The sequence below is a fragment of the Euprymna scolopes genome, chromosome 30 (genome assembly GCF_053919585.1).
Source record: "Euprymna scolopes isolate OS-2025 chromosome 30, ASM5391958v1, whole genome shotgun sequence".
NCBI classification, from domain to species: domain Eukaryota; kingdom Metazoa; phylum Mollusca; class Cephalopoda; order Sepiida; family Sepiolidae; genus Euprymna; species Euprymna scolopes.
Genome location: NC_136511.1, coordinates 72,751,487 through 72,774,817, shown reverse-complemented (window position 1 = coordinate 72,774,817; position 23,331 = coordinate 72,751,487). Strand labels below are relative to the sequence as shown.

At 39.4% G+C, this 23,331-nt stretch overlaps 1 protein-coding gene across 1 annotated transcript in view; it reads left to right on the top strand.

The window, feature by feature from the left end:
• LOC145254836 (pappalysin-1-like) overlaps window positions 1–23,331 on the top strand; it is a 654,441-nt gene that overhangs the window by 204,496 nt on the left and 426,614 nt on the right. The gene's annotated exons all lie outside the window — the stretch shown is intronic.

Genomic DNA, 23,331 nt, shown 5'->3' with positions numbered 1-23,331 from the left:
CATACAGTATGTGCGCCACCGTTTGATCTTTTATTGTGTGACATTAACATCAACGCGAATACATGCATTATGTTCGATATCGTACAATCTTTAATAAGGTTTACATAAGTATAAACGCAGGGCACAGTTGACGCTTTACCATCTTTTATCTGTGTGGCATAAGCATGTAGGCGGAAGCGTGGAGTAGCATTAACACTGTTGCACCTTATAGCTATGTGACATTAGCATACACATGGGAACATAGACACTGTACCATTTTTGTCTTTGTGACATTTGCATGCAAGCATAAGCATAGACTAGGTGGCACAGCGTACCATCTTTTATCTGTGTGACATTAGCATGTAGGCGAAGGCGTGGAGTAGCATGACCACTGTAGCATCTTATATCTGTGTGACATTAGCCTACACGTGGGAGTACAGACACAGTACCATTTTTGTCTGTGTGACATTTGTATGTAAGCATAAGCATATAGTAGGTGGGACAGCGTACCATCTTTTATCTGTGTGACATTAGCGTGTAGGCGGAAACGTGGAGTATCATCGACACCGTATAATTTTTTGCCTGTGTAACATAAGCATGCCTGTGGGGGCATGCAGTAGGTTCGACACCGTACCAAATTTTATTTGTATTTAATCAGGTCGAGAGCGTACCATATTTTACCTGTTTTATATTGGCATGCACGCGCGGGAATACAGTAGGTTTAACAGTGTACGATCTTTTAATGTGTGCGACATTGATATGCAGGTGGGGGATAGATTATGTTTGACACCGTGGCATATTTTGTCTGTGTGATATTAGCATGCACGTTGCAGTATAGAGTAGGGTCTACATCGTATTATCTTTAATCGGATGGAATAGAGTTTGGTGAAAAAAGTTACATCTTTTATCTGTGTGACATTAGCATGCACGCGTGGGTATAAAGTAGGTTTCGCCGTTCGATCTTCAATCTGTGTTACGTGAGGAAAATGCAGGGGCATAGAGTATAGTGTAAACTGTACCATCTTTAAATCTGCGTTACATTAGCATGCACCCGAGAGCACAGGCTGGGTGCGAGACCGTACCATCTTTTATCTATGTGACATTAGTATGCACGTGCTGACATACAGTAATGTCGACAGCGTACCATCTTTTATCTTTGTGACATTAGCATGCACGCTGGGGCATCGAGTAGGTTCGACACCATACCATCTTTTATCTGTGTGATATTAGCATGTACGCAGAGGTCATACAGTAAGTCGACACCGTACCATCTTAAATTTGTACGATGTCATCACGAACGTGGGAGCATATTGTAGGTTCGACACCGGAGCATACTTTATCTGTATTATATTAGTATGCGCAAGAGGACATATTGTAAGGTGTACAGCATACTATCTTTTATCTGTGTGGCATTAGTATGCAGGCGGAGGATTTTAGTAGCGTCGCCGCTGTACCATCTTTCATCTGTGTCATATTAGCATGCCCGCAGGGGCATACAGTAAGCTCGAAACCGTATCATGTTTCATCTGTGTGACATTGCCATGCACGTTGGAGCATATAGTAGAGTCGACAGCGTACCATCCCTTTTCTTTGACAAATTAGTATGTACGCCGGGGAATACAGTAAGTTCGACAGCGTAACATCGGTTATCTGTGTCACGTTAACAAGCTCGACAGTGTACCGATCCTTTATCTTTGTTACAGTAGCATGCACACAATGCCATTCAGTAGGTATGAAAGCGTGTCAGCTTTTATTAGTATGATATTAGCATGCACGCAGTAGCATATTGTAGGTTCGACACCGATCCAACTTTTATATGTGTGACATTAGTAAACACGCGAGGGTATAGAGTGAAGTCAACATCGTACCATCTTTTATTTGTGTGACATTAGACTAAACGCGGAGACATAATGTGGGTTCGATAGCGTACTACCTTTTATCTGTGTTATATGTATATGTTATATGCACTCCGGGGAATGCCGTAGGTTCGACAATTTTTCTGTGACACATTAGCATGCACGCAGGGCTAAGAGTGGGTTCGTCACCATACCATCTTTGATCCGTGTTACATTAGCATGCACGCTGGGGCATAGAGTAGAGTCGACAGCACACCATCTTTTATCAGTATATAATTAGAATGCACGCGGGCGCATAGAGCTTGTTCGAAAACTTACCTCTTTTTTCCGTGTGAAATTAGCATGTACGCGTGGCAGAGAGTGGGGTCACCACCGTATCATCTTTTATCTGTGTTAAATTAGCATGTAGGCGAGTTCATACAGAAGTTTTGAAAACGTACCATCTTTTCGTTTTAATATTAAAAATAACGCGCGTACATACATTAGCTTTGACAGCATACTATCTTTTATCTGTCTATTATTAGCATCAACGCGTGAGTATACACTTCAATAGCGTACCATCTTTAATCTGTATGATATGTACATCAACGCAAGTGCATACAATAGGTTCGACACCGTATCATTTTTGTTGGTCTAATATTAACATCAATTCGAGAGCATACAATAGGCCCGACAGCGTACTATTTTTTACCTGGGGAATATTAACATACACGGGATTGCATACAATGTGGCCCCAGTTCCGTCCGGATTTTCGAATAGTCGGCGTTTCATGACTACTACCTTTTTTTGTGCCCAACGTTGTGTCAAAATAGTTTAAAAAAGAATGTCTGCTATGATCTGGCCAAAAGAAGGTTTGATGCTTGTAGTTGGGGTTATAGAATGGATCTAAAAATTCTAAAAAAAAATAAAAAAAACAGTGGAAAACAACCGATCGACAACAATAACAAGATTTATTCAAACACGTAAATGCTACAATAATATGTGGAAAAATGGTTAAAATAAAGTCGAATAACGGAGATACGGGGAAAATATGGTTCAATGGTGAAAAGTCTTTGAGAGTCGAAAATGGCAGGTACGGCTGCAGCAGAGTTGTCGGCAAGGGACTTGGTTCTCGGTCAACGGGAAACGAACCAACGTGGTTTCTCAATTTGGTGTCTCTTTTTTATAGACCCGATTTCTGGCAGCTTCGCTTTCTGGTTGGTTAGCCAATTAGGCCTGTCCATCAATAGTTTAACGTCACAACCACAGAGAAGGACAAGGGGGAACGCCCCTCCCCCGAATTCGTATATGATTGGCCATTCTATAGCAGTCACTTACTAGTGTCGTAATTAATTATATGGTCTTCAATTTCTTTGACCTCTCCCAAGGTCTTGTGTCAAACTTTGCAGTCTATTCCCTGATCATATTGATCCAGTGCACCTGTCAATATTTGAAACTTTTTTGTTGTTTTCATTTTATTAAAATCTAAATGATTTTGTTTTGTTCCTGACAACTCCGCACACATTATTACAATTGTTTGCTTTTAGAAAAAGGTTGGCAGATCAAACTTGTTGTTTTTCAAGGTATCCGTATTTGGTAATCCATATCATTTTTCTTTTTTTATTCACTGGTTTTTACATCTGTTATTTACTCACATTCAAATGATACAACAATCTGAAAATGTCTGCCTTAACTCATTTCTTGAATTCTTTTGATGGATCAGCAAATTTCAATTATTATTCGAATATGGATAAATCACATGTTTTTTTTTAATTCATGAGGATGGCAAAATGATTAAACTCATAGTGTTTTTAATTGCTCCATAGTTTCCTTTCTTCAATGTGCCTTACAATTATAATACAATTTAAAACGATAACAGTTTCTTTTCTTTTTTTTCAATGTCTAGTGGATGATAGTTTTGATTTTTTTGTCATTTATCTATGTGTATATCTGAATATATATATATATGTGTGTATATATATATATATATATATGTATATATCTGGTTGCATTTTCTTTTACAAAATAATAAAAGTGGGTTAATAGTTTTGCAAGCAATTTTTTTAACATAAAGTAGCTGACTAAAGTTTTTTTATCAAGCCTGCAAATCTATTGTTGGTAGTCGCAGAGGCTCTTCTTATATGGTTGTTGTCTCAACTACTTCTTTGTCATGTTGCTGTTGTGTGGATACATCTTTCTTTCCCTCTCTCCAATCTCGGCACAATATTGCCGGTTTTTACCTTTAAAATTCTGTTTACAAATAAATGCAATGAACCTTGTTATTGTGGCAGCTATTCTCATACTTATTAGTATTGTTAAAATTATCTACAAAATGAATTCTTTATTTCCGTTTGGGGGTGTTGTATTTAATTCCTTTGAACTTGTTAGCGAGTTCATCTAACTTGAGCTGCTTTAACGGTTCCAACAATATAGGAACTTTTTTCAATATTGTTTGAAGAAATTTAGTGTCAAGGGTTCCCATAATTTTGACAATATTTTACCGAGACATTAGCTAACTGCAAAAATGATCTATTATCTCAAATAGTATGGTGAGAGTATCATCTTATCCTCATATGCTATACAACTCAATGGAATTTCCGAAGTGATCAAAGGGGGTAAAAACTCAAGCGTTGTTCATTTCCCCCATGCATACCTGTGGCAGTTGTAACTTGGATTTCGTGACCCACATCTTATCAGTTAAACCAACAGCTTTTGGTAGCATGGTTTTTGTTGAGATTTCTACTTGAAAGTTTCTTTCTTTTCCTTCTTTTCTCTCCCTGATTAAGTCAACAATGCACAAAGTTGGGACACTAGCCATATATATAGGACTATTCATTTTATATATTCTAAGCATATGTGTCTTACAAATTGCGGTGGCTTGCTGGGAGAATAATACAAACTCTGTCCTTGCAAAGTTGAAGGCGTTTCTAATTTGTAATTTCTTATCACATCTAATTCTATCCCAGGGGTGGAGAATGGGGAGATTAATAATGTTAAGTCCTTAAAATACCCTCTTAGTATCAAATAATGGCACAGGTACCAGGATAAATAATCTATTTTCCTTGATGAGAGTTATGCAGGCCAACGAATTATAGTAATGCCATAAGGGTAAACAAGGAGTCTCAAGTCGTTCTTTGATATCTAACAGATATTTCGTCAAGTTGGTTGGGTCGACTATACTTGATGAGAAGTGACCTAACGAGAGTATATCTAATTGATGTCTCAAATGCTGTAAAGACAAGGGTAAGCATCGCAGCTTTTGGTATACTCGATTGATCAGAGATAATAATCGAAAGTAGGTCGTTATACATTGCGTTTAGTCTAATACAACGGACATTAACTCGTTTGTGGCATTACCTAATTCACACCTCATTTCCTGTGAGTTTTCCAGCAACCAATTGATGTCTTGGTGTTCATTCTCTAGTTCAATTTATAAATTTTCTGTTTGAACTAAAGTTTGTTTATTTCTTTCAAAGTAAGCTAACTTGTCTCTAATAAACCCTAATTCTTCTCCCGTTACGACTCCGAAGAGTACATTCAATGAATTTCCTATTATAGCAAGTACTGACTTAGTTTTACTTTTAAGTGACTGGAGTCCCTTGATATATTATTTCTATGTTTCTCAAGTAACTTTTCATCCGTTCTATCTTATGCAATAGAAGGCACCATAGATTCGCACAATCTTTGTTATATCTACCTAAGCAGGTTTTTTTTCGACTTTTTTTTATTGCAACAGTGATTCCTTCTAATTCGGATTCTATATGGACTAGCAGTGCATTATATTGTTTTAAATATATAGTTAACGCCATTTACCACTTGGAACGTGAACTCGTCACTTCATTTATTTTATGGTATACGGTGTTCGAATCACGTCTCCATGCCCCAACCGCCACGAATACTATCAATGCTATCAACTGTGTTTCGTCCATCCATATCTGTGAAGTAATTAAAAATGGACTCGTTTTATTATGTGGATACATTACATGGATATTACGTAATATTTATAAAATCGGTTAGCACTCGGAAAGCCTACTATTCTACCAACTCTAGTAGTTCTACAGCTTACATAATTTTTTGCTTGAACTGCTGAATCTATATTTTAATGGTACCTCAGAATCTTCAGTGGGTTCCTGTTCTATTTTTCTAAATGCTAGTAAGGGAATCTCGTCGTCTGTTTCCAAGTCTTCTGAATCAGGGTCCGTATGGCTTCTTGCCCCTCAACTAGATGGCTGGTTCTGGAGTACAGGGTATAACCTGTAATTAGACGTCCGCATCAGTCTGTTTCTAAACGTGGGGCAACCCACCTTGATTTTCTAACTTTTATGCTTTGTTTATTATTCGATTGGGGTTTCCAATTTTCTATCTCTGCCAGTTTTCAATCATTGGCTTGCGTTCTTTTAGTCGTTCAACTTAATTGGTCCCACGTGATAAATGAAGCAGGTGTAAGAAAAAAAATGTAAGGAAAAATTAAAGATGGCGCCCGACTCTCTCTTTAACACGGTAAGATATCCTCAACACGGCACAAGAAGCAACAGCCACACGAATCCCCGGCCAACTCAATCGTCACTCCCCCACGTCTTTCCCCTCACCCGCTTTTATCGTCGTTCTAGGCCGGCTAAATTTGCATATTCCGAGAATTCGTGTGACTTTGCGAGACATCATACTTTACAAAAGACGGCGGTCGCCATCTTGGTCCTCTTTTCTATTTTTGGTCGGTAACGCTGAGCTGGTCTCGAGGTAAGTCTTTTTCCCCTCATCCGTCTCTCCCACGTACCCACACAACACGCAAACACGCGGGCGCTTATCTCCTGGATGCACGTTACACTCCCCCCTGATCTGATGATCACATAGAGAGCACTGGGGGGGTGGCCTTTTAGTGCGTGTGCTTCTGCGAAGAGGTACATTCACTGTTTCAGAGTCGGGCTCTGGATCTGGTTCCGCCTCATCAGATGAAGTATCGCTATCAGTCTCTGGAAGGGGCTCACTGAATCCGTGCATCGGCAACTCATCGCTAGACGCTTCACTGCTTTCTTCTGTAGTTGTATGACGCACCTCGGTAGCTGGGCGAAGATCTCGCACATGTCGTGGGGTTCCATCGACCAAAACAGACTGCTGGCTAATCACTCCAGATATGTGTCCTCGCTTAAACTTGTCGGTGCACCGATTTCCTGGAGGCCGCACCCACACTGGATCTCCCACTTCATATCTGTTATATGTTCCCTTGTCGGTTGGCTGCGTAGTGTTGATTCCCTTCACTCCGACTCGGTACGTGTAAATAGCATTCGCAGGTGCGGTTGAAGGGGACGTCCCGTCCTTTGGCGTAATGTTGTACCAATATGTTGCTTCCGCAATAGTACATCGCTTCCTGGCAGCAATTCTCTTGATGCTGCGATGGCTTCTTTCAGCAATGCCATTTCCTGATGGCACATGCGCACATCGCAACCGTAGACGGACGCCCCACTCATCTAAAAACTGCCGGACTTGCTGGCTACAAAACGCTGCATCATTGTCAGTCAGGAGCTCTTCCGGCGCACCTCGCTCAAAAAAAATGGATGATAGGTGGCGAACAACATTTGCTGAATCCTGTCTGGTCATCTGCCGCCACACCGCAAATCTCGTAGGCCCGCAATCAATGAGAGTTAGAAAGGGCTTGCCACTGTAATGGGTAATATCCATGGCCAGCCGCTGCCACACACTCTCAACTTCCAAGCGACCCTTCTGCCATCGCTCTGGTGCAGGATCAATAGACTGGCAAGCCTCACAATTTCTGACGATCTGTCTGACATCCATCTTGGTCACTGCTGGGTATGCACGCCTCACAAAATAAAGGGTCCTCTTGATACCCGGATGTCCGCTCTGTGCATGAATTTTTTGTATTTGACATGGGTCGATTGCAACTGCACAAGATCGAGCAGTAATCTCCATTCCCATCTTCGCGGCTTCATACCATTTGTGAGGTACACGGGTCAGTTGGTCAGCACGATTACAATGTGATGGCACCAGAGTGACGCTCAGTGATAGCCCATACTCAGATACCAGGTTTTTTAGCGTGTCTAGCCTTCTCCGTATTAACATTTCGCTTGCTGCCTTGGTACGGATTCGTGTCCGTCCTGAAAGTGTGTCAGACACCCAGTGGTAGACACAGAGAGAATCTGTGTACAAGGTCAACTTCTTAGACTGCCACTGCAGGGCCAGATTTACCCCCTTTACAACAGCGTCCAGCTCTGCCAGGTTGATATGCTGAGAATCTGTTACGGGCCGCAGCCAACACGCATCCTCGAACACGTTTCCTCCTTGCTCCAACGATACTCCCAACGCCAAAGAACTGGCATCAACCCACACACCTACGTTGTCTCCGTTAACACACCACCGCCCACAGGCAGGGTCCTTCTTGTTCACTCTCTCCAGTGTCTCTTTAATCATCAGAGTTAGTAGGACATCATCGGATATGTCATCCCAACCCGTGGTTGTTAAATTTGCTCTGCGTTTAATCACACCAACAGCTGCGCGGAGCAAGCCACAGACCGGTAAGTGACCAACAAGTTTTCCACACCAAGAAAAAACGGTCCGCCTTGTAACGAGGTTGGGGATGCTTGGAATTTCACTGCCACGCCTCCATTGAAGGGTGCCATCCTCTTCATAAACATCCAATCCCAATACACGTGCTCCTTCCCTTAAACGTTCGGGATTCTTGCATTCCAGACCAAACTGAGCCAACTTTTCTTTGACACACGACGCAGACTGTACATCTTCATTGACGTATACGTCATCAATGTAAGCTGACGTTGAGTCCCTCATGGGCTTTTCTTGGGACAATACTGTGTTGACAATAGTCTTCATGATTTGTGGTGCCACATTTAGGCCGAAGCCAAGGCGTGTAAGGCAGTACCTCTGCCCCTGGAACCAAACTGTCTGGAACGGCCATAACGTCTCATCAACTCGCACCTGTAAATAGGCTTTTCTGACGCCATTCCCTCAACTTACTGGCGCATACGTCAGCATCGGCAGTGTAGGCTTCAATATGCTTGTTAAGCTCCCTATAGTCCAGCACGGGCCGTACTTTCGACTTGTTATGCTAGACTACTGCCATCAAGGGTATTAGACCCTTCGGAGGCCCAAGCTTGTCCTCAGGGTAGGGGATTAACCAGCAATCTTGGATCCACGCCTTTAGTTCCTTTTCGTATTCTGCTCGGGCCTCACTGGGTATAGGGTACTCTGCAACCCCATTCTTGAGTTTAGTCGGTGCCATTCCCTCGGTCCACTTCCAAGATGCAATCCAGGCCCTCTTGCGCGAGTCGTAGTCCACTGTAAAATCCGGCCGATCGATATGGAGCGCTGCACACACTGGGGCCTCTAAGAATCGCACCTTTCCATCCCGATGAATTGCGACTCCCCCCAGCGCCTTGATGGCATCGTATCCGAGCAACAGGTCAAACCCCAGGAGATTTCCTTGGGTCACGAGCACATTGATCTTAGTGGCTGCACCGGTGTCCGTGTAGATCTTGACAATTCCAGCTCCACAGCATGTCTGGGTCTCGCCTCCTATCGTGGTGACTTTGATCTTCCTCTTAGTCCAACTTGGACACAGCCTGGTGCTCACTATAGTATGCGAACAGCCTGAGTCGAGAAGTGCTGAGCAGGGTATCCTGTTTACGTAGACGGTTATTACTGGTTGCGCCTTGTTCAAATTTTGCTCGGGGAGCAGGGCGGCGCTGACGTCCTCTCCCCTGATACGTTTCCCGCACAGTTTTGGGCTAGATGCCCCAAACCGCCACACTTAAAACAGCGCACACGCCCCCTGTTGGTGCAATTCCTTGCAAAATGTCCGCGTCGGCCGCAGCGAAAACATTTCCCATTGCTTGCAGGGTTCTGATTCGGAATCTCCCGAGCGCCAATCTGGCCTGTCTGTGTCGCCATCACAACTGGTTCCCCCAGGTCCTCCTCATCTTTGATGATGGCTCGAGCACGTTCCATCAAGTGTTCCATGGTCGTTGTTGAAACGCTGGTTGAGGCTCTCAGTAGCTGCTTCACCCGAGTGGGAAGGCCCGCCACAAACGCGTACGCGAGCGTCCGCTCCGACACCCCTCCACCGAACAGAACTGCGAGTTTCTTTAACTCAGCGAAGAAAACGTCCACGCTTTCCTCCGGTAGAAGTTTTCGGGAAGAAAATTTTTCATAGGCCGTACAAGGATCCATGGCAAATGCCTTGTACAGCGCAGTTTTAATTGCGGTGACATCTCCCTTTTTGGCAGCACTGAGTTGCTGATATACACTCAAGGCACCCCCAGCCAATCTCAGGGGAATTACAGTGTGTACCCTTTTCACCTCACAAAGGTCGCACGTCAGCTCGACCCTTTCAACCCAGTCGACGATGGACGTGGACCCGTCAAACTCGGGTATGAGCTTTAAGTCAAATTTCGACTCGGTCATAGTCCTAGAGGCCAAATGGCCGAAATAGCTTGTAAGAAAAAAATGTAAGGAAAAATTAAAGATGGCGCCCGACTCTCTCTTTAACACGGTAAGATATCCTCAACACGGCACAAGAAGCAACAGCCACACGAATCCCCGGCCAACTCAATCGTCACTCCCCCACGTCTTTCCCCTCACCCGCTTTTATCGTCGTTCTAGGCCGGCTAAATTTGCATATTCCGAGAATTCGTGTGACTTTGCGAGACATCATACTTTACAAAAGACGGCGGTCGCCATCTTGGTCCTCTTTTCTATTTTTGGTCGGTAACGCTGAGCTGGTCTCGAGGTAAGTCTTTTTCCCCTCATCCGTCTCTCCCACGTACCCACACAACACGCAAACACGCGGGCGCTTATCTCCTGGATGCACGTTACAGCAGGTGCAGTTCCTTCTATTATACGCTAATACGGTCTCCACTGCATATCAGCATGTCGAACATGTGCTATGTAATATACAGGGTCGCGTACGTCTAGCTTTTTCTCCGCTCTATTTCGGTTCTCCCTTTTTCTTTTTTTTCTGTGATCGCTCAGTTTTTATTTTAGCTTGGATGAAAGCTTTATGTTGCTGTCCAAGGATAAGTTTATCGATGTGCAGAATTGCACCATACCCAAATAGCATGAAATAGGGTGAGAGTTTGGTTGTTTCAGTCATTGAGAACCTCACGGCGGTCCATGCCTGATTCAAGTGCAGATCCCAATCTTTGCAATTCCTTTCGGTGAGCTTGACAAAATATCTCCCAACAAATCTGTGAAAACGTTCAACCTTAGAGTTGCTTTGGGGATGATATGGAGAAGTACTAATATGCTGGGTACTTAAACTACTCAGTTTCCCTCATCACCTCATTGACATTTTCAGAGCAATTATCCGTGATCACCTGGGACGGAGCTCCATATCTTTGAAAATATACCTTTTGTAGAGCATATATCATAGCATATGCTTCCTTTATTATGACTTCCCACCTTTGCTCCGTGGTGTAATAAGAATAAATTGGAATTTCTTCAGGTATTCCTAGTATCGGACCAATTTTTCCGGGACAGGGTTGCGTCAGACACGTTTTCACCTTTATACAAGATCATTAGCTTACTTAAATAACGATACATTAATAATAGAATGACCGCTAATTGACCTTTTAGTGTATCGAATGAACGATGACATTCCTCTGACCATTTGAACGGAGCGTATTTCTTGATGGAAGTTATTAGTGAACTTGCTATGCTCGAGAATGCAGATATTAATTTTCTGTAATATCCTATAAATCCTTTCACTTATCGTACAGTTGTTGGCTCAGGAATACATCGGATTATCTGGATTTTGTCCGTATCAGGCTTTATCCCGTTTCAGTTGATCACAAAACCTAGATACGTGGTCCCTTCTTTTAATAATTGAGATTTTGGTCATTTTAACTTCAACCTATGTTGCTTTAGTCTATCAAGCACAGCCTGCAAGCCTTGGAAGTGTTCGCCTACATTACATTGAAAGTCCAAAACATCATCGAAACAGGCCATAGCAAACTGTTCTAATTCCTCAACCACTACCGACATAAACTGTTTAAATATTCCAAGTGCATTAGCACGCACATAAAGAATTACATTAAAATGTAAAGGCCCGTGTAACATGCAAATGTGGCCTTTTCATGATCAGTTTTATCAAGGGCCGACTGCCAGTATCCTGCCCTCAAATTGAGAGTAGAAAAATAGTTGTTTTCCTATTAAAGCTAGTATGTCGTAGATTAAGGGTAGCGGGTACGCCAGTGGTTTTGTAATGTTATTTAGTCCTCAAAATTCACAAAATAACAATGTCCAGTTTAATTTTTATTTACAATAACCATCGGGAAACTCCACGGCGAGTTAGATCGTTCATTCTCTTTGCCATGTCCCTTACTGCTTCTTCAACAATTTTCCGCGTGTGGAGTGGAATTACATAGGGCGTCACCTTTCATAGGAGGTTTTCAGTGTCTATTTTTATTTGGACAGTTTGTTTTGGTCCAAGTTTCTTATCTGTATTCTTGACCATCTTGAATGGTCCTTAATGATCATTCTTAATCGGCTACTGATCATTTTGGCGATTTGAGAACTAGATTATCTTCATCTTTTATCCTCCCTTCATCATTTTCGTCTTCTTTGAAACTTCTTACTTTTAACTGCCTCTTTAACCATCACAAGATTTATTTCCCTCGATTTATTTTAATAGCCTTATTGGCGGTGTTTGCTAACAGTATTAGAACAGTACTTGGCCCTTTCAATCACTGAGTCACAAAGAGTGACTTTTCCTGTACTGTTCTTCTCAGTCCCAGTAGAACTTATGAGATAGTCTTTTCTTTATTGTCATATTGGTTTCCATCATGCTTCGAGAAGACACATCAGTTCTTGGGGGCGAACTTCATGATTTAATGCTTATACAGACAATTAAACATCTTCTGTATAGACAGTAATCTGATGTTCTGAATGCGGGGTTATCTTGAGGATTTCTTTCTTTTTTTTTTTGGTCTGCATCCGTATCTCAAAAAAATAATGATTATTTTATACTTTATTAGTTATGAAAATTCATGATTTGTATTAAAATGGACCTTTATTTTGCGTTGTATTAATTTTCTTTAAAATATTTTGATTCAGTAAATGTATGAGAAAAACATTATAAAACACACAACACACGCATTCAAATACTTTAGGATTTAAGTTTGAAATTAATATTTGTTTATCTAATCCATGAATGAATAAAAAAAAACAAAAAAAACTCCATCTAATTTCTTAACATAAGGGAAAAGGATAAATTATTTATAGAAAAAGAGAGAAGTTATTTAAAGTAAAAGAGAAGCTATTTAAAAAAATAAAATTATCTGACGAGAATAGGAGTAATAATTTAATTTAAAGAAAAATAGCATTATTAAAGTTAGGTTAGACTATAAATATTTCCAATTTCAGAATATCGGACAATATTTATGTATTACTTGGGAAAAATCAAGAAAGAGGAAACTGTACTTAGAATCTGTCTGCTGTCGTGGAAGATGTATTTAAGAAATATATGAATTTTTTCGTTGAATTTTATTTTCGTTCGTAAGGGGTTTCGAGAAAAAATATCGTTGCCTAAAAATACACTTTTTCTTAAAAGACAGTAAAAATTCTGCAAGAAAAATTAAAAGAAAACTTTATTTTCCAAGCCTGTTAATAAACATTTTGATTCAACTTTACGTAAAATACATTTAAATATATTTAAAATGCTGTAGATATTCGCATTTATTAATACAAGGACATGACAACAAAAGTAAAAAAAAAAAAAAAACGAAAACAACGACTTGGTGCCATCAGCTAGAATTGAAACCAGAACGATTAGCGTTCCAGTCGCGTTCTCTTCCGTTATCAGAGGAAACAAGCCAAAACATAAACACACTTGCAGAATTTAATTTTATGTGAGCATGCGCAATGTTTTATGCAATAGGTGTTCTTGAGTGTTCAAATTATGGTGTGCAGATAGAGACAGGTCTTATATATAACGAGACAGGGTACATGTTTATACAAGAGAGCCGATAACATGTAATACACAATGACAGGCAGATATTTAAATATATAGATTGATAGACCGAGATATAGTTTGATATTTATACTTTTGACATTTCCGTGAATGGGAGTTTTTCTATGACATTAACACATATATCTTTACCTATTTTTGAGATGATGATTTTCTTATAATATAAATTGACAATACCTTTCTGTTGAAAAACATAACACGAAGACGCAGATACAAAAAGATGCTGATGGTCGTTTATTATTCCATATGACCGGTCAATGGCTTTGCATCAAGGAATTCAAGTCTTTACATGATTCTTCTTCTAACCTTTGCTTCCAAGGTTCAATGTCAGTTCTGTCTCTGATTCCTCTTCTCACTTACTCCCCGACTAACTTCCGCCCCTGACTACCCCTGACTGCCTGACGTATCTAACTAAATTCTAAACTCCTGACTCCATTGCATGACCAACACGTGCATATCAAACACATGACATGACATGCCTCCGTGTTTAAGCATGCATTGTTACTCACATGTTTCAACCCGATTTCTCTTTACAAATATGTTTAATAATTTTTATTGTTCTGATCGAGATTCTTTAATTTCATTTCATTAACAGAAACAAAATTCCTTTCTCTATATTAAGATATCTAACTATTTTGTGTGAACTAAACGATGGTAATTCTACATTCCATTTTCAATTACATTCTGTATTTCAATAACATAATGTATTCTGCATTTATTTTTACTTATGATCGGAATTCTTAATTCCAAATCTATCTTCGCAAGTTCGAATCCTTGACTATCCTGTCTCTTATTTACTTACTTACAAGAACAGGCGGCTGTTCTGTAGCAAATGAAGTAAAACCATGTCGGCGAGTATAAATGAACATTTCACATTTCAACTTAACGACATATGTCTGTACGCGTTATTCATCCATTCAAACAAAGATTTTACTCGTTATAAACCATCCATGCTGTATGATTACAATTCCCTATGAATTTATCTGTTATATATATATAGTTTAAGAGTTTACTTATTAAATATTTACACATACATGCAAACGAAGATTAGTCAACATTATTTTGAATATTAATATCGAAAATAATGTATAAAGGAATTCGTATCTTAAAGTAAATCACAATTATTTCAACGCTGTAGGTGAGGTTGAATTAAAAGAAAGAAATGATAAGCAATGCATATTTGTTGCGAAGAATTATAAAATACAATTATACTTTATTTTGTTTGTGATGCAGATTGATATGGCCATTTGTGTGAATATAGATGTACTAGAGATAAAAAGTATTGAAAATGAGGTAGATATGTTATCAGAGAATCGAACTTGATGGTCGGACTGATTAACTATAAATCCAAGAACGTGCACACACACGGCTAGAACGAATTGTTGTAAACTTCTACAAAACTAAGCTCATACACGCGTGCACATTGACGGCTGACCGTGACACTAATTTAATTTCAATATCGATAAAAAAAAGCTTAGATAAACATTCGTTTGCGTTTCCTTTGTGTCTTGCCCGCTATTAACACTTGGAAACAAATGACAATAAAGACATAAGTAAAAGTGTTCTCTCGTTATTAGAGAGAAACTCGAAGCTCGAAATATTAAATTTCAGGTAAAACCAATGTTATCTACTTAATTGCCATTTTGCAGTAATAAAAATATCCTAAAATTATGACAAAATGATAAAGTAACAAAACAGTTTATAATCAAAATCGTTTATAAATAAGAGAAAATTCCGTTTTGTTAAATTGCTCTAAGACTTCAAAAGTTTGCAAAAAAATAATGCCAAATTAATTTTTTTCAAATTGTCTCCGAAACACTGTTTTCATTAATAATTAATCTTATATCCTATCAGTTTTCGTAATTTTTGGATATGTTCATTATTATTACATTATAATTAAGTCGATGCCAGTGGTTTTACTTGAAATTCAATATTTTGATATTTGAATTTCACTCTAGCGACGAGGAAACACTCAATCAAGAGAGAGAGAGAGAGAGAGAGAGTTATACCTTGTTGGGTCGTCTAGTAACAAAAATCGTTCTTGGTCCCTAGCAAATACAACATATAGTCAAACAATCTCCCTTACAGAAACAGTTAGAATCGTAAAAAAGATCTATCGGATGGAAGATATGAAATGGTATAGTAGCATTCTTCAGTCTTGACAAACTATGGATACGCATTGTAAAAGAGGCTGCCCGTGATTTTTTTGTGGCAGGAGTTGCGCAACATACAACCACACTTGTCTTGTGTCGGCGTTGTTAAATACCAGTGAAAAGTAGAAGTTCGGAAAACAATTCCGAGATAAGCAGAGAGCACAGACAGCGCATAGAATTTCCAAGTGGTCACCCATCTGGTATTAGCCAAGCTCAACGTTACTTAACTTCGGTGATCTGACGAAAACCGGTGTGTCAACAATGTATAAAATAGTGAGTGATTGTCTGGTATCAGGTAGGGTGCTGCATTTCTAGCAAGCATTAAATGGTAATATTTTTTATTTTTTAAATGAGGAGAGTTTGACTAAACTACAAGGCACCATCTTCAAAAGTACTCTTACCAAAAATTGCTTCTCGGATTAAATTTTGTCTGAGATGGGTATATTTTCTGATAACCTTATGCTCTACCATTAACACAAGGGAAAATCCAATGTACACATGTCCAAAACAATGGCAAAAACTTCAGTAGATAACCTCGTAAGGGCCGTAATGCTAATAAGCCTAAGCTTCTTTCCTTTAACAATTACAAAGACAAAGATTCTCAACCATCGATAGACATGACTCTAAAAGCCTAAATGGTCATTCACACTCTTTGGCATTCACAGGCAACATAGATTTGAACAAATATTGTGAGGGCGTTGCCAATGCTGCTACACACTTAAATGTATCCTGCATCTCTAAAATATCCACCATTCGCCGATGCATGGACTATTGTTGCCACATCCGGGCTTGGTGTATTACTACTGGTGTTACGTTGTGTGTATGAACACGTTATATAACGACGTACATGTTGAATAGTGAGGTTTATATTTTATCTGTATATTCACGTGTACGTGTAAATGCGCGTATGTATACGTCGTATCATTTAGTTGATTGTCAAGTGTATATATTTTAACATTTATGAAGCAGTTCTCACAGGAACCTATTGACGTGGACGTATCGAAACCGTTGTAGACAAACAGTTCTTTTTTAACAGATGTAAATAAAACAACACATACCTGGATTTTTTATGAACATTTATTTTCATGATCCGCCCGGCATCTTAAGAGATTACACGTTTTTTTCATTTTCGCTGCTTAAGATGACCCCGCTCCCCGCGTCATGGAGGGACCAACTCACCTTTTTTGAGTCGTCTGTTCTCTCTGATGTCCAGCTAATGACTGACTAGAATCTCCCCACGTGTACATTTCATCACGTGTCTCATTATGTGTCTCAGACCAACAGCTGATGTAACCCCAATCTAGTGATTTGTTTATCCAAACTAAAAATAATGTTTACATCTATTTTCTATTTTCACATTCCTTTTGCGATATTATTATATTATATGTCAATCATTCTGTCCCAATTCAATTGTTTATTTTACTAATCATAATAATTGATCCAGCGACCCATTGTCAACCGAATCAATGAATAATAATAATTTTTTAAAAAGTGGAATGTTACTTCGAATTTATCTCAGAAAACAGTCTTTGTTTCGATATAAACGTATAATTCTGTTTGTCAATTAAAATTTAATGAAATCTTCAAAAATTAATGCAAAAATAACTAGACAGGCGACTGGCGGAATTTGTAACTTGACTGAAAAGAGGAATTCGTGTTTATCCTTTTTTTGACAAAGACAGGCAGAATGTTTGCGTATGTGCGTATATGTATGCATATATACGTGCGCGTATGTTTGCACTAGAAAAGACTGTAACCGCTCTCCTTACCCTTACCCTCTACTGACAAAGGACCTTGCATTTAACTCAAGACAGGAGCCCATAGACGGAAGGGATAAGCACAGTCGTGACAGAAAACTATTTTAAAGAAACCAACGAAATGTGAATTTACGTCATTTTTAAAAAAATAAAAAAACTTTGTTTCGATATAAACGTATAATTCTGTTTGGCATTCAAAGTTAATGAAAATCCTCTAAAAATGAATGCAAAAATAGCCAGACGGGTGACTGGCGGAATTTTTAACTTGGCTGAAAAGACGAACTCTTTTTTATTCTTTTTTGGCAAAGTTAAGCGGAATGTTTGCGTATGTGGGTATGTGTATACATATATACGTGCGCGTATGTTTGTACTAGAAAGGACTGTAACCTCTCTCCTTACCCTTACCCTCTACTGACAAAGGACCTTGCATTTAACTCAAGACAGGAGCCCATAGACGGAAGGGATAAGCACAGTCGTGACAGAAAACTATTTTAAAGAAACCAACGAAATGTGAGTTTACGTCCTTTAAAAAGAATGAAGTTAATGTTACTTGGAATTTATTTCAGAAAACAGTCTTTGTTTCGATATGAACGTATAATTCTGTTTTTCAATTCCAATTTAATGAACATTCTCTTAAAATGAATGACAAAATTACCAGACGGGCGACAGGCGAATTATCTAGTTAAATGTTAGTTCGAATTTATAACAGAAACCAGTCTTTTTACTGTTATTTACGTAGAAATTTGCCCCGTCTTTGAAATAGGGAATTAAATACTATCACAGCGGCGGGGAAAATGTCTTCCTCCTCTTTTCCTATACAACATTTCCAGCGACCAAGCAGTATCGTATAAGGTAGACCTATCTTCAAACGCCCTCTTTCAGGGCATGATTTCCGACTTCTACTAAGTAGAATACTTAGTTTTTTTTTTGGTTCATGTCCCATACGTATGTGTGATAGTGAACGATACATCTTGTCTACATAGGAGCTTTACACTATCCCTGCATCAGAACTACAGGTAAAACAATTCTGGGCTCGGTGTTGCCATAAACACCAAAATATGAAAAATGTCAATTACAAATAATCCAAACCATGGGATCCAGAAGAAAGATCTGGGTGTCATGATCGGCAGGTGCTCCTTCGGTAGCCAGCATGGGGAACCCGGTCGTCATCCTGCAAATTTCAGAAACTCAAATAACATGGACGCCGAGCAGGTAAGTATAACTTCTAATTTCAGGGGAGAAAATGATGCCGAACAATGATAACCATCAAAAGGAAAAAAAACCCGAAAAAAGAAATTGACAACAAAAAAGAATAAACTCGTAGTGGAATGCTACTATAGAAGTCATCCTGAATATAGATATGAAGGTTATTGGAAACGAATGAAAGAACTATGGGACCTTTCCGGTGACTACCATACGACAGAACAAAGAATTGCGGACCAAGCAAGACTGATACCCAAGAAAATTGGCTCTCTAAACTAGAACTAACAGAAATTCAGCGAAAAATAAATGATGAAGCTGTACAAGAAGCAACCACCAACGGAACCGCACGTAGAACAACCCCACAAGTTGAAAACACCAAAGGCCGAGGACGAACAAAGAACGAAGCCAACAAACGTGGAAATCAAGAACAATGAAACAGAACTAACAGAATATAAAGCAAATGAAGTAAATAAAATAATACAGCTGATGAACGAGGAAAAACAAAGCTCCCATCATTAAGGAACCAAGAGCAGAAGAAATTAACAACAGAAACGGAGAAGGTTAACAACAAAAACGGAGAAGGTTAACAAGATCCTCCCACATATCCCAACAAATACAAAAACAGACTTAAACAACCTAATTTACACAGGCGGCAAAATGGTAAGTATGAATCTCAAATCAGAAAAACAACCGGGGACAAGCGGACCGATAAAACCTGGATGGGAAATAAGACTAGAAATCAAATACACAAACATAAAAAAGAAACCAAAATAATCAACAGGAAGAAAGCAATGTGAAGAAAACAGAATATTGGAAATGTAACTGGCAGGGCGAGGTTAAACAAGAAACATGAAGAACTGGACCAAAAAATAAAAGCAAAAAAAGCGAGATTGAGGCGATATAGATATAAATCTGAACAATGCAAACAAAACAGGACATTCGAAACTAATGAAAGCCAATTCTACCAAAATCTGAACGGAGGAAAAACAAAAACTCTATTGGAGTAAAATATGGGAAGAGCGACGAGATCACAATAGAAATGCCGAATGCCTGAAAGACATGAAAGAAGAGTTACAACAAATAGAAGAAGGAACAGTGAATGAAATCAACACGGACACCCTAAAGAAAGCCATAGGAAAAATGGAAAACTGGAGAGCACCAGGGCACGACGGGATACATGCATACTGGTTAAAAAAATTCACAACCTTACACGAAAGGCTAGCCCAAAACCTGAGAAGATGTATACAGGAAGCAAGCGTACCAGACTGGATGACAAAAGGTAGAAGCACACTGCTACAGAAGGACAGGAGAAAAGGACCGTCCCTAGCAACTATAGGACAACCACGTGCTTACCAACTATGTGGAAGATACTGAGAGCACAACTGAGGGAACAAATCTACCACTCCCTGAATAACTGTGGACTCATCCCCGAGGAGCAGAAAGGATGCCAAAAAGGAAAAAGAGGAAAACATGACCTGTTATATATAGATCAAAAGATCCTAATGGAGGTAAAAAGGAAGAGAAAGAATTTAGCCATAGCATGGATCGACTACAAAAAAGCGTACGACAGGATCCCCCAAGCATGAATAATAGAATGCCTAAAAATGTATAAAATACCAAGCAGGATCACCAACGTAATAGAAAATTCAATGAAAACATGGAGACTGGAACTGACAGCTGATGGACAACACATAACAGAAATTAACATACAAAGAGGCATCTTCCAAGGAGACTCACTATCACCACTACTGTTCATCATAGCCACGATGCTCTTGAACAGTATTCTGAGAAAGTGCCAAGCCGGATACAAGTTCTCCAATACAGAGGAAAAAATGAACCATCTGATGTACATGGACGATCTGAAACTTTTTGCAAGGATCGAAAAGGAGCTAGAGACACTAATTAACACTACCAGAATCTCAGCCAAGATATCCAATTGGAATTTGGAATAGAAAAGTGCGCACAACTAGTTATAAGAAAGGGAAAACTGGAAACGACAGAAGGCATGGAACTAGCCAACCAAACAGAGATGAGGGCACTAGGGGAACAAGACGACTATAAATCCTTGGGAATTCTGGAAGCGGACACCATAAGAGCAACAGAAATGAAAAAGAAAATTGGGAAGGAATACCTCAAAAGAACAAGAAAACTCCTGGAAACGAAATTATATAGCAGAAACCTAATAAAAGGTATATATACATGGGCAGTATCACTAGAAAGATACTCTGGACCTTTTATAGGATGGGCAAAAGAAGAACTGAAACAACTCGACCAGAAAACCAGGAAACTCATGACCATGCATAATAAACTACATCTAAAGGCCGATATTGGCAGGATCTACGTGAAAAGGAAAGACGGCGGGAGAGGACTTATCTCTATAGAAGACTGTGTGAAGGAACGAAAAAAAGAACGAGAAAAATACATAATGCAAAACACTGAAAGGATAATTATGGCAGCGAGAGACACTGAAAAAACCCCACAAAACAGAAAACAAGAAAACAGAGAGACAAACGACAAAACGAAAAAAAGGGAAATTGGAAGAGAAACAACTCCATGGAAGATTCATAAACATGACAAAAGATGAGAATAATGAAAACACCGGGACATGGATGCGAAAAGCACATATAAACCGATACACTGAATCTCTAATAACTGCAGCACAAGCTGCATATCTAAAAGTTCTACACCCCCATCATGCATCCCTCCATTGTTTCATCACCGCTCCCACCAATAAAAAAGTGATACCAAAGAGCCTAGAAAGACTGAAAGATCGAGGAGAGAGCGCTAGCCAGACCTCGGCTGGACAAGCGCAAAGAGAACTGGGACCTTGGGGAGGATGAGTGCCACTCAAATTCCAGTATAAACTAATGGGCACTGTCACCAAGAAATCAATGGTAAAAGGCTGTTGCGATGATGCAAATTCATTTGCAAATGCTATCGAAGGAAGCGGAGAGAGATGGACGTCTGGGGAAGCTTGTCACTCAGCTTCCAGAGAACACCACAGGTTTCCAATCAGATCGTTTGTTGACTTGTGTGAAAGCTCCATGTGAGCCAATAATAATGATTTTACCCTTGGCCCTGCTTACCACAGTTTACAGAAATACTACACTATGATTACAGCCCAAAGGATCACAACATTATACTAGTCTCTTACCTTTAGACAAGGTCCAAAAAGCATCTCGAAGTTCCAACCCCTGTGTCGGCGTTTCTCTGTTGCATCCCTGTGTGTCTGTTTTACTAGTACACTAATGGAGTGTGCTCCGATGAACCCATTACGCTGGTATTTCCGCGAGGAACATATTTTGGCAGTAGCAAAATTCCACTCCTTTACTGTATTTTTTTTTAGATACCGGAAAGCATTTACGCTAATAGTTTCCCTATGATTGGCGCTCTTTGGAATTTATTTCCTATTTCCTGCTTTCTTGCAACACATGTCCCATGCAGAAGTTTAAATGTAATGTTTAGAGACATCTCTCTTACCTCTCCAGAAATTTCTCTGTAGCCGTGAGCCCAAATAGCAATCCCTTATTTTCAAATGGCAATATGTCTTGTTTGGAGAGAACAGACGAACATTACACATAATATTCTGAAGTGCACATGAGATTTCCTCGAGACAGCTATACATTGGTTTCTACGAAGAATGGTGCATTTTCTCCTAGTGCCGCGACAACACTGAAACAGTGCATCAGGATACATGAATCTTTATCCGGGAAGCGCGTAAGATCGAGGAACTAAAAGAAATCTATAATATAGCTTAGTTGACCTGTTATTTCGAGAGAAGAAAATTAATGGTCTTCAGTTCTTTACAATCTCAACTTTTAAGAGGGAGAAGAGACCCTCGATTGAAAAAAACAAAAAAAAAACAGATATGTACTGGGGACATTCCAAAAGTAGAGCCTTCTATATTTATTCCGGCCGAATAGACCCGAGCATTGTTATAATGACTGGACAAAAGTGCATTGAAAATGTTAATTGCCATGTAGAAAAATAACTTCTTGAGCACAGAATGTCGCTTAAACTACTCCCGTGTTTTTATCTCCTCAAATATTTAAAGCGTTTTGGTGGGATTTCCTAGATTAAAACATAATTTTGTTGACATGTTAAAAATAAAGTAACCATACTATATCTATATATTTATAAAAGTGAAATTGTCTGTCTGTTGGTGTATGTATGTGTGTGTACATTTCCCTACCAAACTACTTTGTAAATTTTCAATCTCCAGACTCGAGATTTAACATAAGAGGTATAGCGATTTGAGAGAAAATAGTTTAAATTTTGTTTTCGGCAAGACATTAGGTGGAAAAGTGGTTGTAGTTCAACGATTTAACGTTTGAAAACTCCACCAAACTCCTCCGCCAATTTTGAGTCTAAACACTTGGAATTTTATATTTAGGTTACTCGGACATGGATCA